The sequence below is a fragment of the Buteo buteo genome, chromosome 18 (genome assembly GCF_964188355.1).
Source record: "Buteo buteo chromosome 18, bButBut1.hap1.1, whole genome shotgun sequence".
Taxonomy (NCBI): Eukaryota; Metazoa; Chordata; class Aves; order Accipitriformes; family Accipitridae; genus Buteo; species Buteo buteo.
The window spans coordinates 8,958,632-8,976,200 of record NC_134188.1 but is presented as its reverse complement, the minus strand read 5'-3'; positions in this window follow the sequence as shown (position 1 = coordinate 8,976,200).

The following is a 17,569-nucleotide window of genomic DNA, read 5'->3' as shown; positions in this document are numbered from 1 at the left end:
TGGTGTGTTTATTCTAATGTTCTCACCGCGTGATATTTTCTGCCATATGTCATGGTGAAGCAAGAGCTGTGCTTCCTCCATGCAGGTGCCGGTGGGTGCCAGAGGCACACCTCCACTGCATGTTCATGCTCAAGGAGAAGCTCACACACTAGATGTGTCAGAGACAGCTGCCCACAGAGACACAGGAGGCTCCACAGATCCATACTGCTGGAAGCGCAATGCAAAATGATCCCCTCTCCAGGACCCCCCTCTCTGGCCAGGCTGAGCGTGGCAGGACCGTGCAGAGCATGCGTGGAGCCAGTGAACGAAGTCTCATCAGTACAAGTGGTGTGTGCCGCAACATGGGATCTGCTGGCCATTCCCAACAGGATCTCTTCCAGCCTCCGATTTGGAGTAGTGGAGTCATGCCAAGCACACACAGCAGTGACCGGACCGAGCAAGAGGACTGCTCACAGGGTGAGGTTTCGGGATAGGACTTGTTTTCTCCAACTCCAGCTGTATGAAGGTTAGGCCTCTAGTCTAAGCTGGACGTTAGGATCCCGCTATGGTAATGGTGAGAGAAGACTAGAGAAGGACCCTGAACTTATCCTTCCTCTTCTATTTCAGGATAGGATGGATCGTCCCCTGGAAGTGCCTGTCTCTCTCCAGTGATTAGAGGAGGCCAAACGTGCTTAGATTCTCCTTCAAGTGGCTAAATTTGGATAGGGATACTCCTGGCATTCTTCAGCCTGTCTAGGGGTAGCATATATTCAACAAATGAGTGGTTTTTACTATCACTGCAAAAATCAGAGATCTGATGGAATCAAGGGAAACTCTCTGTCTCAACGGCACTGCTGTCTTTCATTCACCTTAATCCCCCTTAGTTCTCAAGCAGGCTATTTAGCTTGCAAACTTTTTGGAGCCAGGACCTGGCTCCTATCTGCTGGTAAAGCAGCTGGCACATGGTTAGTCCTGTACAAACAAGCAATAATAATGCTTTCTAGAAGCAGATGTTTGGAACCTGTTCTCAGATGAAAATGGCTCAGTCTAATTTAATGGAATACAAATAATGTGTTGCATGCAATTATCTCCATATGAACGTTGGACTCATTAATTAAAAGGGGACTTAGGGAATTTATTACACACTACTTCAATCTGGCCTCACAGGTAGATGTTTTCCATACAGATGACTATGGGTATCAATCCTGGTCTTACTGACATCTGTTGTGAAAATGTCACTGAATGCAGTGGGAGGCAGATTTGGTTCTCTTCTCACAGGAATGACTGTGAATATTCCCTTCTCCCTTTAATATGAGCATAACTACAGAAATATTATTAAGCCAGTGAGGATGTCTCCAGATACTGATTATTTTCTTTGCAATTTTTAAAATCTTTAAAGATCGTGTATCAGTACTTGAATGCTGATGCTGTTTCTCTCACTTCATAGACAGATTATACAGATCCTGAGCTGCTACACTGATCATCAGTGGGTATCTCTCAGACAGCAGAAAGCAAAGATGTAAGATAGGTGGTATTCATTCTGCCCATCCCATATTTCGTCATGGATTTTAAAACGCTGACTAATATGTTAGCTGCTGAACTGGAAATGATTCCCCTTTGGTCCCCCATCTGGACCAAACAGGTTTTTATTGTAATCAGACACTCTAGAGACAATGTCAGCAGATTGATTACCCTACTGGAATTTAGTAAAAAGGGATGAACTATGTGCTTGCAACGTAACAGAAGATATCTGAGAAGAAGATATTATATATTTATATACACATGCTAGAATATATAAATTATAGAAATCCAATGTAACAGAATTTTCATTTCAGCTGAAATTGATTCTTACACCTCCATCATCCCCAGCAGCCTTTCACAGAGGTAGATACCAGACCTGTGTGTCCTTCATCACACAAAGCCATGGTCTACCTTCTTTGCTAATTCATTGCTCAGGACATTATTGCACCCTTGTAAGTTAACTCAGCTTCTGGCTTTAAGGACCCAGACCTCACTTCACCAATCACTTCTGTTTATACCTGCATTGATTTCAGTGAAGTTATTACTGATTAACAGCAGTGTAAGTCAGAGAGGAATCAGAGCTAGCTTCAATTTTCTGCTATGATTACCTACAGATTCAGAGCTACAGATAGAAAAATGTGTGCAGAAATAGTGCTTCTAAAGTGTCTTCAAATTCACAGTTTCTGCTGAAGAAAGCTGGATAAAGTTTCTCTGGCCTGCCCGGTTACACTTGCTTTGCTTGGTGGAGAGATCTGAATACTAATTCTGGTTGTGACAAGTTCTGGTCAAAACCTTGTGGGACAGCCCTCTCCCAGAAAAAAAAACTGTTTTGAAGAAACCAAATTTGTTCATGAAATCTTATTCATTTAGCACCATATCTTGTGCTATGATCAAATATTTTCAATATAGAGGAAAATGCTCCAAGATATCAATACTGAAAACAGTTGCACCTCTTGATATTACACAGTGCTTATTGTTTTTTCTCAGAGTATGGCACTGTTTCATTAAAACATGAAGGGAAAACCATGTCATTTACAGACAAAAAATGTTTCAAAACAATACAAAATGAATTTAATATTTTATTTTATGTTGCATATAATAAGGTATGCTCAGAATTTCTGCAGTTCCAAGCTCAGAACAAAGACAAACACCACAGTGAGAAAAAGCCCCACAGACATTTTGACCAGCTCTATTAATAGCCCTGAAGTTCTCAGTGAGCTTGGGTTGTAGGTCTTAAAGCTAGGATTATCACCATATGGATTTGGAAAGAAAAATGGACCCTGAATATTAGCAAGTATTAACTAATTGGAAAGCTCATTACACTGCAATAGCATGTCAGAGAAACTTATGGAAGATCTTTCTCTTGTAGCACTGACTATATGGTTGGACAAAAGCACTTAGAAAACTCTGCTACAGACAAGAAGACAATCTGATAGATTAATACACCATAGCAAAACATTTCCATTTCTACTGTCTGTCCCTCTGAGTGAAAATTAGATACTGACTTTTATCAAGAAGACTGAATTTGATCTAACTGCTGCAGAGCCTTTTGGAGTTTCATCATTTCAGCTTTCAAAACTACTTAAGCTAATTCAAGAAATTTCCCAAACCTGAATGTTGCCTTTCATCTTTCAGAGGAAACAATTCTGCACAGTATTTTCAGCTCTGAGGTTTCAACTCACTGCAGTAATTTGAAATTTGAAGCCTTTAAAGTGAGCTGAAGTGTGCTGCTTGACACTTTGCTCTCTGCAGTATGTTTCCAAGTACGCTCTTGCAGATACACAGTCTGTGCCAAATTCTCCAGTCCTACCAAGCACCGCAAATGTAGTACTTGTACCAAGAAGAATGGCATGGCTGCTGTTCTGGATTTGTGGTTTCTAACACTTCTTTTAAGCAGTTGTTTACCTCCATCCAAGTAGCAAGGTTATCTGATACACTTAAAATATTTTCATGACGAAATATAAGGATGATTGTTCATTTTTTTGTTCCATCCAGTTCACATTTTTCCAGTTTCTATGGTGAAAAACCATTTGATATCAATAGTAAATTCCTTGCTAAAGTTAAAAAGTATTCCTCTCTCAATTTTCCAGAAACTCAGTATGATCATATTGTGCTCCAAGAAATGAAAATTTGACTTTCTAAAAACAAGAAAGCATCAGAGGCCCCAAATCACTTGATTTTCCGTGGTTGGTTAGAAGATTCCATTCCCTGCAAGCTATGGTCTGGCCATTGGCTTCCACAGCTTTGTTACCTGCTTGTTGGACTGCGATAGTAACAATATTAGCAATATTGTTAATTGGGCATATCCAACAATACATTGGATGTGACTCTTTCAGGACTTGGAAGATTCCAGTTAGCACACAAGTTTCATGTCTCAGATATCCTCAGCCACTCGAGCTCTAAGAAACAAATCAAACTACCCTCACTCTCCCACACTGCCTCTCCTAGGCTTCCCCTGAGTAATAAATCTGAAATCAAGATCCCAGACAGGTCTCTAAGGCACACTGCATCCTGCACCTACTTCTAGATGAAGTCTCTGGCTGACACTTCATGTCTGCAGCACAATAAAACTTACTAAGGTAAGAATAAAAACTTCTCTGTACAGGGAAAAAAATAAAACCAAACTTCCTCAGGAGGCAGCACGAAACATTGAGGTGCCCTTGCATTGAAACTAAAGACAGTCCCCAGCCTCTCTGCCTGCTCCTCCCAGGGCAGAGCACATTTCTCTGACTCTGTCCCCTCTGAAAGTGCCAGACCCATGCATATTGATATATCTTCTTTAGACATTCAAAATTAAACCACCACCTGGAAAATCTTCTTCAACTGAAAGGAACAGAAAAAGCATATTATGTATTAGTCATGTCAAAGAATTCACTCCTAGAAGGTGCTGTGCTATCGAGAAATTAGTGTAGCATGGCATAGCAAAGAAGGCAAGGCAAGGCTGTTTGGCTGATTTCAAGCTCAAATCAGTGTAATTATGCAGCTCAGATCCTCCCTACGTACACCTACAATCTCCTTATTTTCACTTCCTATCTTAAACTGTAATGCACTAATCACAACAGGAGAGCTCTATCCTTATAGCAGCCTTCCAGTACCTAAAGGGGGCTTACGAGAGAGCTGGAGAGGGACTTTTTACAAGGGCATGTAGTGATAGGAAAAGGCGTAATGACTTAAAACTGAAAGAGGGTAGATTTAGATTAGATGTAAGGAAGAAGTTCTTCCCTGTGAGGGTGGTGAGGCACTGGAACAGGTTGCGCACAGAGGTTGTGGATGCCCCATCCCTGGAAGTGGCCAAGGCCAGGTTGGATGGGGCTTTGAGCAACCTGGTCTAGTGGAAGGTGTCCCTGCCCATGGCAGGGGGGTTGGACTAGGTGATCTTTAAGGTCCCTTCCAACCCAAACCATTGTATGATTCTACGATTCTATGAAAAGTGAATTCATTAAGAAAACAAATTGCTTTTCTTACTATGCCTTGCCTATGTCAGTGGCAATGGCGTGAGTGTTAATGTTATATTTATGACATGCTGTCAAATTTTTAAAATCCAAGTACTGGTAAAATACAAATACACCTGCATTAAGAATAGGTTCTTTGTTTATGTTAACAGAGGTTATTAATTTATCTGTCCAGATGCATCAGCCTTGAATTCTAGGAAAAGAAGGCTTTCAGCTGAAATATTACCACAGTTATAGTTGCAGCTGTTACCTTTGTTAAATGTCATTTTGCACAGGCCAGGTTAGTTTCATACCAGCTGAGGTATTTGCTTAAACAGCTATACCCTTACAGAAATCACAGTACTGAACTTTTTCTCCATGTGTGGGCTGGTGTAAGAAGCTTGTTATCATAGACAGCTCAGTGGTGTTCCTGACATTTTTCAATAGCTGCTAAGAATAGGACATCTAAAGCCATTTCCTTCAGTTCTCTGTTTGGGAAGGCAGGGAGGTGATGACAACGATCTAGAAAGCCGCAGGAAGTCACTTTCAACTCCATTTTAATTGAACTCCAAAGCAGCACAGGCAACAGCAAAGAAAAGCTAAGAAAAACCCGGTATTTATGGTAATGTACAAGAAAATGTAAAAAGGTCTGCTAAGATTGCCAGGTAAAGAAAGATGCGCTGCAAGGGAGAGCGATGTGAGCAGGATGCTGGGCTGAGAGCCTAGAGATGTGGGTTTCCTCTGGGACAGCTTGGGGGCTCAGCAAAACTCACTTCACTCCCCTGTGTCTTGGACTTCTTCTCTGTAAATGGATTTAAGTGACCATTTCTGTAAAGCACTTTCAACCTAAGAAGAAACAAAACTGTGTAAGAACTAGGCATTAGTAAGTTATTACTCATCAACAGCAAATTTGTGATTCAATCTTCGCAGGTTTCTTGAGACAATGCTAGCAGTTGCTGTTAAACTGACCATGAAAGCCAGTAAAAAAAAACTTTCTTTATTGACAAAATGGCTGGATCGGCCATGTAATTCTGTTCTCAGAAACACCCCAGTTACTAATTTCTGTACATCAAGCTCTGTCATTCCCCACCAGTACAATTTAGTAGATACAAGCAAGCAGAGAAATGAAGGATTTGCCCTCTTTGGATTTTCCTGCACTGCACAGTGCCATGCTTTTCTTCAGTGCATACACAGTTGCTGAGTGCAACATTTACCTTCTGGGTCCAATCTTATAAGTTACATGCTCACAGCTTAGATGTGTCATCTGCTTCAGCCCCGTCTTGTCCCCCCCTCGACACCATCTCTGCATTGCAGGCACACACCATGGCTCTCCCAGCTCCCTTATGAGTCAGGCTCCTTGCACAAGGCAAGGAGAGGCAGGTATCTGCCTGACCATCGCAGCAAGGGCTCCAGCAGAGAAATTTGGATTATGGAGCAAGAAGGAGATGGAGAGAAGGAAAAAAAATAAGGCAGCAATTACTGCGCAGTGTATGAGGAACATAGTACAAGGATCCAGATCAGGAGAAGCCATCTGGAAATTGAGACTAGGAGCATGGCAGGGGGTATGGAGAAATTTTGTCCAGAGGAGGCAACCCTTCATCAATTCAAAGCCACCATGGCCTGCCAAAGGAAGCAAACTTTCCTTCAGCCAGAAGCCCCAATGATTTCAATGGGATATGGAAAGTTGGTATAGCTGTAGGCCCTGAGCTCTTCTTGAATTATTTATTAACTCAAATAGTCTGTAAGGAACAGACTGTACCATCTCATAGTGCTGCTCCACAAAGATCAAAGTCTTTAGAAAGAATCCACCTACAGTGCTGCGGATTTTGGAAGGCAAGTCTAACCCATTTACTGCTCTGGGTGTTACAAGAAAGCCCACTTTATCAGAGTAGGTGAAAGGAACAAGAGGGATTTTATTGTCTGGTAACAGCCTACATGGGAAGCTGAAATATTAAGATTAACCATAACTTTGTTTTTAACAATTAACAGCAGGGCTTTTTCACGAGACTTGTGTGCTTTGAAGCTTGAACACTACAGATAAGCATGCAATGCATTGAAGAGCACCATGCACAAAGGGATTAGGAAAAGAAAATGCCCTTTGAGCAAAGGAAAGGCTGGAGTGACTCAGGAAGTAAAAACACAGCCTTGTACCTTTGGATAGCCAATTCAGCAGAAGGAAAGTAATGGGTATGAAAAAAAGCACAGTTTTTAATCACACGAAATGGAGCATTGTGTGAAACGTACTGTGTGTCTCTGAGATTTACTCAGATACAGAGAAGAGAAACTCACTCAAAACCTCTTAATAATAGGAAGTCAAGATACAGATTTTGGGGGCCTTTCAAACCCTGCAATGCTCATCAACTGTTGACTGTAAAGCCCATGGAAATGAGTGATCACCTATCTGTTAATCTGAAAGGATTCTGTATCAGTAATACAGATTGCTGACACCTTACATCCACAGTGTTTATGGTAATGTACATTTTTCCTGATGACAGTGACATCTTGTCACTTGCTAGTGGAGAAAGCAGACACATCCCACCCAGTCCTCTGCTCTGCAAACCAGCTGCACACAGGGACCCTCTGCTAATGAAACAATTATCTTTACCATGGAAGATAATTAGAAGAGGCTAACTGTCTCAACCTGATTAGCCAATAAAAACTGCAAACTGACTTCTCTTCACAGAAATTTCAGATAGAGTTAGTTAATTAATTCTAGTTAAAAACAGTCCTTTTCCCAGAAAGAAGGGTAGGGGCTGACAGTTCACCTGTATGATGGTAGACTGTCCTTGTTCATTAATGTCTTCTAAAGCAAAAGCTCATCTTATTTAGCAGTGAAGACACAGCCTAAAACTCTAGTAACTAAAACTCCAGTAAATAAAGGCCATGCTGATGTAGTTAGTTATAGTGTTGGGAGAAGCCTGGACTTCATCATGTTCTGCAGTACGACTTGCCAAATCTTCAGTGCATGTGCAGAAGCTGGTGCTTCAGCTATCTCGGTAAAGTTAAAGCAGCAAAAATGCCTTCTGGTACGGCTCAGTTATACCAGTGTATATGTATGTACATTAAAATATTCCGTGGTAAGCACCTGCATAGTAAACAAAAACCTGCCATGGTTTGGTAGGATGGGCTGAGCTCTCCAAACAGGGAATGATGCTCTAGGTGAAATTCCTCTCTGCCGAATTCAGCTCCTTCAGTGGCCAAGGGCAGAGACACAGCTGCTTCTACGACATGATTCCCCTCACCCACTTTAGATTTAGGATGAAGAGACTGTGGCATGAATGTGCCTGTTTGCTGGCTACAAAGGAGGTGAGATGACGGTAACTAGAGCAGATGCAAGCACCTACAGGGTCAATATTATATTTGGTCACATAAATTCCACCCTTTGTGTCAAAAAATGGCACTACTTGTCCTTGTAGCTGGGATGGCTCAGGAGCAATTTTCAATTAGAAATTAATATTCTACTACATAAAGCATATATAAGAGAACAATAGCTGATATCTGCTACATAGCAGCTCCCTAAAAAATATAATAATTCATACAGTGGGAATAAAAGAGTTCTGATAGTCCCTTGATTTGAGTGACATGCACTCAATTTTTCATGCTGCCAGTACTAAGTGATGCCTAAAATTTCTAAAAATATGTATCTCACTTTCCTAACTCACAGAAAATGTGGAAAAAATCTATATTAGGCTTCATCTTGACACAGAAAGTAAAGCTGATTATAGAAAAGGTTGCTCCAGTTGGACTGGCTGCTCCAGAAAAAGTGCTTGTGCATTGATTACAGTTCACATGGCAAATGTCTTGACCACTAAACTTGGCATCTTCAGAGGGCTGGTTCCACAAAGCCAAAGATTCTTATGCACTAAATTGGTTATGAGAATGAATTTAAGTAGAAAGACATGAATGACCATTGAGAAGAGTTTAGAACACTTCCGTAGGCACTCAAATGGCCAATGCCCTAATGAAAAATAAGGCCTGGCTCATTAGCAAATCAGCCTGGCTTAAAGAGAAAGTAAAGCACGGATAATGGTAGCAATGCAAATAAGCATATTCACATTAAAAAACAGAAATTTAAGAAAATCAAAAAGGAAGGCAAAGCCACAAAGGCACTTCCATGAGCCACTTGCATGACTTATAAATAATATGCTGGGTTTTAAGCATCTCAGGTATAACACAAACTTTAAAAAGAATTAAATTCCTGTACTGTATAGATATGTTGGTCTTGGGCAATTACAAAAAGTGTTCAATAAATGTTTCCATTATTCTTTGGGTAAAAATATGTATTGATATCAAATTATGACAAAATACTTTCTTTTCAACAGAGCAACAAATGACAATGTCAATCAGAAGTTATTCAATATTTATTTAAGCATATCTGCCTAAACTGCACGTAGGAGTTTGAAGAAGCCAGCCCAGAAGTTTTCTGGATCATTCATGCTAAGGTTTTTGATTCAGTCCTTAAGAAATGTGGACACTGAAAGGCCTAAGGTCTTTTAAAAGTTCTTGACATTCAGAGAAATAGTGTTGAGCTAGTGTGACCTGTGGACTTGCAAGCTTGTTAGCTTGACATTGATGCCCGGAAAAATAAGAATGCATGTGATATACGCTTAGTTAATACAGAATGACAGAAGTCAATGCAATCTTTGAATACCAATGTGGATTTATAGAAAACAGATTTGGTGAAACAGCTGAATGAAATTTTTTCACGGGACTATATATTTGGATGATAAAAAGACTAGTGTTGATGTAATAACAGCAGACTTATGTAAGCAAGTTGACTTAAGACTGCATGACATTTTAAACAAAATATAACCACACAATATCAACATGGTATGTATTCTGTGGACTAAAAGCTGCCAAATTGATAAAAGCATAATCTCTCAATTTTCCAAGAAGGATATTTTAGAGAGATTTGATCATCATTTTTTAATACCTCAGAAAATGTCATAATGGGGTTCTTTGACAGTTCCTTCTACTTTTTTCATTATGCTGAAAAACCCCACAGGTAATGAGGATTCAATAGGTGGAAGTTGAAGTTAAATGCATGAGCAATTACCCATAGGAATGGCTCCCTAGGGCTTACAGTGGAGTCCTCCTCTATGCGTATTTGAAAATTGGGATTGATTGCTTTTCCAAAAATGTTGCTCTAGATCAGACATATATGTAGTCAGCAAAATCCTATGACTTGTGGTATGAAAAGGTTGGACTAGAGGATGGCTCTTTCTGGCTTTAATTTATATATTGTTGATGTCAGGGCATTTGCCTGGGTAAACCTGAACAGTCTGTGTGGGTCCATAGGCAGAAACACAGGTAAAGGAAAAATCATTCATATTGAAATAAATTTTGGTTCTGGCTTCAGTGGAGGCAAGATTAAGCAACCGATAATCTATCTACCCTGATCACCAGGTTTGCTGCATTGCCAGTAGTTCCAGCAAGCAAAGATACGGAGGCATCAGACAGCTTCATGTGTCTGCACAAAGTCCCTGCTGCCCACAGGGCTCTCTGAGAGGGCAGAGACACTTTCACAGAGAAAGGGGTTGGATCAGACTACAGAAATTACTAGCAATATTAGTTCCTTTACTTTGCAACAGATCTATGGGTCTGTCTTGCAATTTTGAAGTTACAAAGTATATATGCAGATACATACATGTATTTTTACACAAATAGAGCATTAAAGGAACGTGAACAAAGTCGGTGACAAAAGGGCACATCCTTACCTATGAGGCAAATAATGCTATTAACAGGCAGGATTCTCATAAAGGCATGAAGAGAAATCACTTCTGCTTGTGCACAGAAATGATCCAGAGACAAAGCTGAGTTGGAGGACAGTCAGACTGCATGAAATTCACCCTTGTGCCCAAAGTGATGCAAAACCTACTCATTCTTTAAGTTTATTTGAGAGCCTAAATGGTATATAAGAAATGCTAAGTCCAGTGCTGAACAGAATTCAAAATATATCCTTGCTTCATTCAAACAAAGTCTCAGAAGTATTTCATCTTGCAACAGGCTGCATGTTCCTGTGAAAATGAAAAGACATGTCGTCTCCTGGTGGCAGAATGCACCTTGGGCTAAGTTTTATGTGACTGAAAGACCCATCATTGCAGTGAGAGCTGCACATATGGAAAAAAGCACAGGTTTTTGACTCCTGAAGAGAAATTAAATATCTCTTGAAGCTGAAGGGAACAACAGTTTCATGAGTATTGCTTGATGTTCAGAGAGGAGGCCTATCTTTCCTTTTGTATATGTAGTACAAAGTAAGAGTGAATCCATATTAGCAGTGAAATTATTCCAAGGTGAAGTAGTGGGAGAAAGCAGTGAGACCCATGTATGAGAAGACACAATTAGCCTATTTTAGTGAAGCAATCATGTACAAGGCAAGTGAAATATAAGAAAAAAAAATCATAATAATTATTATCTCCAAGGCACTGTGCTAACACTGGCATCAGTTCTTACAGTTAGAGGTTATGTTTAACGGCATCTCCTGTAGTAGGGGAATTCCATCTCTAATCAAGCTTTTATTTGCTTCACAGGCTTAATGGGAGCAGACAATATTAACTACAAAAAATAATTGGGCTTCATTTCTTCTGTCTCTCCGTTTTAGGTTGTTATTGAGCCTTAGCCTGCAGAAAAAACTCCAGATAAAAACTTCTGAAAAGTATTCTGTTATGGCTCTTACTGAACTAAAACCAAGGTGGGCAGATACTTTAGGATTCTTATGCCTAAGTTTAGGTAAAACATCCAGAGGTGAACATAATAACCATATAATAATGCTATATACCATTTTTCTACTGTATTTCTAGTGGATGAGAGCCTAATAATCACAGAATCACAGAATAGCTGAGGTTGGAAGGGCCGTTGGTAGATCACCTAGTCCAAGTCCCTGCTCAAAACAGGGTGACCTACCACAGGTTGCTCAGGTCCATGTCCATTTGGGTTCTCTGCCAAGATGCTTTCCAGCCAGCTGGCCACCAGGCTAATTCTTTGTCTGCAGTTAATAGATAGATACAGTTCCACTTACCTCATCAGCACCTATTGTCCTTTAGGATTTGGCTATATTTTCAATTTACAGAGGATGCATAATGATCACTAGGTATTGTAATGTTGCTCATGCAAATGCACATGTTACTGTAGGAAAAGCAACTTTAGATTAAGTATTCAGACAACATTAATGCTGATAGGATAAAAAAGATAGCTTTTCTTTGATGAAGAAATAATGTATTGAATTATACTGAAGTCTATTTTAAATGAATACTTCATTAAGCATGAAATGGAGAAGTATTTATCAGCCTGCATAACAAATGATACAATGTAGCAGCAGACTGGCTTAGTAAACACCTATTATTACTGTTTTTAATGTGACGGTACCTCATGCAAGCACAGCTGAGGAGGTCACCAATGAGGACAACAGAGGTAAAGAACAGAAGGACCAAGAAAACACAAAGGTGATGTTACGAGTCCAGTCTCACAGCCACAAAGCTGGAAGATTAATCCAAACCTGAATTCAAACCTATTCATGTCTTTAAAGCTACACATTTGTCCTGGTTTCGGCTGGAATAGAGTTAATTTTCTTCCTAGTAGCTGGTATAGTGCTGTGTTTTGGGTTCAGCATGAGCAGAATGTTGATAACACACTGATGTTTTCAGTTGTTGCTAAGTGGTGTTTATACTAAGTCAAGGATTTTTCAGCTTCTCATGCCCAGCCAGGAAGAAGGTTGGAGGGGCACAAGAAGTTGGGAGGGGACACAGCCAGGACATCTGACCCAAACTGGCCAAAGGAATATTCCATACCATGTGACATCATGCCCAATATATAAACTGGGGGGAGCTGGCCTGGGGGGGATCGCTGCTTAGGAACTAACTGGGCATCGGTCAGCAAGTGGTGAGCAATTGCATTGTGCATCACTTGTTTTGTATATTCCAATCCTTTTATTAGTATTGTCATTTTGTTATTGTTATTATCATCATTACTAGTTTCTTCCTTTCTGTCATATTAAACTGTTCTTACCTCAACCCACGAGTTTTACCTTATTCCTTCCGATTCTCTCCCCCATCCCACTGGGTGGGAGGGAAGTGAGTGAGCATCTGTGTGGTTCTTAGTTGCTGGCTGGGGTTAAACCATGACAACATTAAAGAAGTCCTGGTGGAACAATTTTCTTCAGATTTTGTCAGTCTGTTGAAATGAAAACATCCCCAAAGATGGCTGGATTTCAGTTGTGTTCCAGTGGAAACCACCTAGAAATCTGTTTACTTTGCCAACAGTTCATCCCTCTTGTTCCAAAGGCAGACGCTGATTTGGGATCCAAGGAAACTGGGGTCCATGATCCTACCACAGCCTCCTGCATTTTGAAGTGGGAGCTCTCCTGAACCAGTCGACCCGATACTTTTGCTGAAATGCCATCACCTTTTGTGGAAAACTAAAGAAAAAATGAGACCAGGTAAAATCAAAGACCTGTCTCACAATGGGATGATTCACTCTTGGAGGTGCCCACCTCTCTTCAGAACACGGAATGAGGAAGCCTTGATGACTAGCTTAAACTCTATCATACCTTTCAGATGGCTAGATGATACTGGAGATGAACCCAACAGTATGTGTGCAATACAGAAGTGTATTCTCCTTATAATGATTGCCAGCAATTAATATAATTATGAACTGGATTTGCAGGCTCATATCAGCTGGAAAACAGTGTACAAAAATCCTTAAAATGACAGATTAAAAGAATAAGGAAGAGAAGGAACAGAAATCATTGTTCTCTCATGTCCATTTAAAGCAATTAAAAAGAATGCTTTGATCATCTCTCTTTCAGATTAACTATCCTGCTATTTTGGAGAGATCTTTTCCCAGATCAAGGAGAAGATAGGAGAATTACTTTGAATGAATGTAGTATAAACTTCATAGGAGCAGTTAAATAAAGCATAATTTTTCATTAAAGTTTAATAAGTTACTGTAATTAGAGATTACTTTTTTTAATAGCACTTAGCTCATATATGGCACTGAAGTCTGATCTTGAAGAAACAAATTAAATCCTAATTCCCAGAAGCCCCACCTCTGTCTGCTACTCTCCATCTCTTTTGAAAGGCTTATCTTGTCACAGTCTCTTGATATCATCAGGAGAACCCAAACAGGTCAGCACAACTTCATGATAATTCCTATCTGTCATATTATGGTCTTGGGAATTATTGCTGAATTTAGTAGGTTTTAATATGTGTGCTTTGAACAACACAGTACTGGTGTTAAATTTGCAATATCTACCAATACAAACCCTTTAACACTTTATTTAATTGACCAATATTACTGCCTTCCATGATTATTTAACTACGGGACCTCGGTGATCTTCATTTTTGTTCAGAGGACTTGTTCTTCCTCAGGCACTGCCATCTATCAGTTTTTAGAATAAAAATATGGCTAACCACAAAGCAAAAAATATTGCTAATAGCAAAAGACCTGTCTGGTCATGTTCCCTTATGCCAAAGTCCTTGACATTTAGAGGTCTGAGACCTTTATAGACCTTTCAGGAAGACTTAGATTATATATTTGTAAACCACCTTTGGAAATCTGAGCTTGTGGTGGTTTTGGAAATTTTTTTAACTCCTCTGTAACTCTTTTTCATGGGAAAAGCATTTATATGGTCCCATGGATTGCACATGGTAAGTTTTTGACAACAGAACCAGAAAGGGTGCAGAGAAGAAGCTGTCAGCTTGCAGTACTATATTGTGACCAGTCAGAAGTTATAGGATTTGTGAAATAAAAGGTTTGTCAGACCAGGAAGAATGCTGGTCCTCTAAAACTGAATTAATGTGCTCAGAGGAGTAAACTGATGTCAGGCCTCCTGGAGAAGGTGCATTACCAGCTGGAGTATTTCCTCTGGTAGAAGAGGAGACAAAGGCATGGATCTGCATCTTCTCCTTGAACTAAGGACTAAACTCAGCTTTCAGCCCAAGGAATACCTACAGTGAAAGAGAAATTAATTGTGAATATCCTCAAAAAACAACATAATCAAAGGCAGAATTGTTCACTGTTGTAAACGGAACAAAAATAACCATGTCCCTGCCAGCAGGCATGCAAAACAATGTCAGGCAGGATTTGGTAGGATAAAAGCTAGGACATGTGTAACGAACGGTACACGATGAAGTGGGTAGATGGGAAAAGCATACTGAGAAGTGTACAGGGTCAGACAGCACAGCCTGAGCTCTGCTGCTGCATACCCTACCCACGGCCCTCTGAATGTCAAAAGGCACTACGAGGAATCAGAAACAAGCAGTCATTCTGCTTTGTTAAGATACAGCATAAAGAAAGGTCAGGGTGAGCAGAGTTGAAGCCAGATTCACCAGCGCTGCTGCAGCACCTGATCTCCTGTCATGCTCTGAGACACGGTACATCCTGCAGCTGACCTTAGCCGAGACACCGAAACATATCTTGGAATGACTAGGTGATGGAGAAAATCCTGGGCAATGCTTGACATTGTTTAGGACGGTATTCAGAGAGTCACAAGAGGGTAGAAGAGACTAAAAGGTGAAAATAATTTATTTCAAATCATCAGGTTGATTTTTAAATGCGTGATTTGCTATGCAAAGTCTTTATCTGTCACATGAACATAGAGATTGACACAGTGGAACAAATCAGTCCAATTCAATTAATTACCTGATGCTTCAGAAGAAATGGTATGATGAAATATTCAGTCTTCCTACAGCCTGTCACTGGCCTATGCATTGAAGCATAAAGATTACTAACTTTTTTTTTTTTAACTCATCCAGTTTGCTTGTGGATGGCCTCATTTTCCATATTATTCTTGCTCTCTTGTACCCTCTTGACTCTAAAAAAAATTACAGAAATAAACAAAATTTACTGTATTTCAGAATGTAATCTATGTTTTGCCTTTCACTTCAGTTGAAAACCATTGCTGTCCACTGTGTTTGCCTTCCTTGGTGACAAAGAAAACTCAGCAAAGGGATGTTAAAATATCAATGAGGGCTACTCAGGTTTTCCTCCACAAGTTACAGATAACTACTTTATTTTTCTGATGATTGCAATCCAGTCCCAGGAAAAAAACCCTGTTAATATTCAAATGATATATAAAATGTTTTCAAATTGTGTGGCAACTCATTAGCATGCTTTTCTAGATATTTTAAGTGACTAGTGGATTTGAATGTCTCATTTTTAAGATATCTAAAGATGCTTCCCTTTCAGAAAGCAACAGACTCTCCCCTCTGTAAACTAGGTGCTGTACGTGTTTGCTGAACACAAGACAGACTTAAAATCACTGATAACTTAAAAACAAAACAAAACAAAACAAAACAAAACAAATGCATCAAAAATTACAGCTACAGTTCTAATGTACTGAAGCAAAATAATTGTCTCCAGTGAACTGTTTCCTGGGGATTGCTTACTAACAGATCTGCTTGTAGCAGATCTGAAAAAATTCCTTAAAACAAGCAATGCTTCAGCACAAAGTGGCACCCAGCATGCTCTGGAAATGAGTCTTCCTGGGAAAGCCTGCCGCTGAGCTGGGCTCTTCTGAAACAGCTTATCTATTTGCTAAGACCACCTAGGAGTATGGATTGGGAATTGAAAATTTGATTCACAGCCTATTCAAATAAATAGTAGTTCCAACTTGTTCCTACAGGCTCTGCCTGAACATATTTAGCAAACAGCTTTTAGCTATTAGCTTGGCTTGTAGCTAAATCATTTACTTAACAGAATTCCCGCGCACATTGAATCCTTCCACATCCTGCATCCCATCTTGCCTTGCTGGGCATCATCTGCATGTAACAGGAACGGAAATAGTTTTCAGAGTACTTTGAATAAATTAACCTGCCACTAGAAATCTGGCATCCCCTTTGCTCTTGTCAGACTTCTTGATGCTGTATTAAAAGATCAGTTGTTGATACCATTGACAGCTTTATTATTACTAAGTGACAGCATGTGTCAGAAAATCAAAAGAAAGCGCAGCAAGACTATGAAAAGCTTGAAAGCAATAGAGACAACATTACTGTTGCCATGGTACAGATCAGCATTTAGCAAGGCTGGCAGGACAGTAGCAGTGACAGCCAGTGCTCAGGCAGTTTCCTTATCCCAGATAATTCTAACAAAGCATCTGGAAAGGGGCAGAGATCATCCTGCAGAGCGCTGCCATTGTAGCTTGAGCGAGGCCTCAGTGAGGACCACGCCAGCAGCTTATTCTGAAAAGTCAAAGTTGATGAGGGAGAAATGCTTGAGTCCTCCCCAAGCAGCACGAACAGCCACTTAGTTACTTATCTCAAGGGTTGCCTTGCATTAACAGTCATATGTTTTGGCAGTGGCTCTGATAAGCCACCGAATAACATTTTATCACTTGCCAATTCTTGACCAGTTCATGTAGCAAATTGACAGAATGTGCCATTAATCACATCAAAATAAACATGCTTGGCATTTGCAACTCTGAAGTCCATGAGGGGAGTTTGTTTCCACTCCTCCAAAGGCAAGTCTTACTTTTTTTGTTTCTGTTTAACAAAATGTCTCTGTCTGTCCAACTGCTGCTACTTTCTAGACAGGCATGTGGACATAGGAAAGCAAGTCAAAAGCAGCTTGTTTTCCAGCTTTCCAAACTTCTTAATTTCAATTACTTCTGAAAGTTTTGCCTGCTTCAAAAAGATAGATATGGC